Below are 1,468 nucleotides of genomic sequence, written 5' to 3' on the forward strand. Positions count from 1 at the left end.
CTCCACACACTGGGATTTGAATACTGTTCCCAGCTTTATTTTATTCCCCTTGTCCCAATGCCTTTAGTAAAAGCAGCCCTCAGGCCTCTCTGGTCAGAAGCAGAGTTTCTTTGCAGCTACAAGAACTAAACCTAAGGCCCTGCAAACACTGAGGGAGGCCTCATGCCGGCCCACAGCCCCTCATGAGGGGAGCAGAGGGGCAGTGCTTAGCTCTGCTCTCTGGTAACCTGCTGGTCAGATTGGTGATTAGGAAAAGACTTCACCAGAGGGCAGTGGGCATGGCCTCAAGTGCCAAAGTTCAAGGAGCGTTTGGACACTGCTCTCAGATGTAAAGTTTGAATGTTGGGTAGCACTGTGTGGAGCCAGGAGTTGGACATGATGATGCTTGTGGGACCTTTCTGGATATTGTGTTTGTTTGATTCTCTGTTTTCTGCATGACTTCTTGACCTGTGTGCATTTCTGTCAGTTCTTAATTGAAAACCTTCCTTTCCCTTTCCTATCGTCCCTTTCAGCTGAAAGACTGTAGGCTCTTTGGAGAAAATAGGTTGAAAGATGTCTCAGTACAGCATTTAGTCCACACTCTGGCCCTGGTTAAGAAGGGCTGACTTTCTGACTGGCTTGTTTGGGTAGGAAATGTCAGCATCCCAGATCAAGAGTTTATATTGTTCTGATCAGAGACTTGTACCATTAACTCTTCCAAAGTACAAACATATTACAATTCACACATTAGTACTTTCCTCCATTGCATTTTGAGGTAAAAGATCTATGCTTATTGCAGTGAACGTGAGAGCATGCCCTTTCATTAAACTGTCTTGTTAGGGTAGGTGCATTAAGAGCAATATGTGTTGCTTTGAGATTGAATGATATGGCTGATGTGGTTTCTTCAGTTCTTACTAGGTCTGCTAAGTTTGTGCCAATTACGTGCTGATACAGAGGCAGTGATAAGATACAGGAGATATGTTTACATGTAGATGTTAGAGCTATCTAATTAAACTAGCTGCAACCTTGTATTTTCTTAAAAAGCAATAAAAGTGGATGCATTTGCAAGTATTACCTATTGTGACACCTTTTAGCCAGACAAATCCTGTAAGTAGCATCAGAAATAATTTGTCTCTGGGTGAACTGGATGGGCCTACAGTCTTTAGGGATGTGCAGGGTTGGTGAGTGTCTAAAATGTGGGTTTTGTTTCTCTCTTCAGAACACATTTAATAATAGAAATTTTTCCTGAAGGTACAAATATCACCAGTAATATTTCTGCTAACGTGAATTTTTACCAACATAAAGCATTGTATGAAGAGATGACCAGTTTTGTTTTAACTGTGCAAGAATGTTATGACTGTAAACAATGTTTATTTTTGCATTTGTGACAAACGCTATTGTCTGTTGTGCTTGGACTGATTTATAGTTACTTCACTGTTTGTTCTTCTCCAGCTTTTGAATGTTACTGCTTTACTGTTGAAATATCTAC

This window comes from Meleagris gallopavo, chromosome 3 (genome assembly GCF_000146605.3).
Source record: "Meleagris gallopavo isolate NT-WF06-2002-E0010 breed Aviagen turkey brand Nicholas breeding stock chromosome 3, Turkey_5.1, whole genome shotgun sequence".
Taxonomy (NCBI): Eukaryota; Metazoa; Chordata; class Aves; order Galliformes; family Phasianidae; genus Meleagris; species Meleagris gallopavo.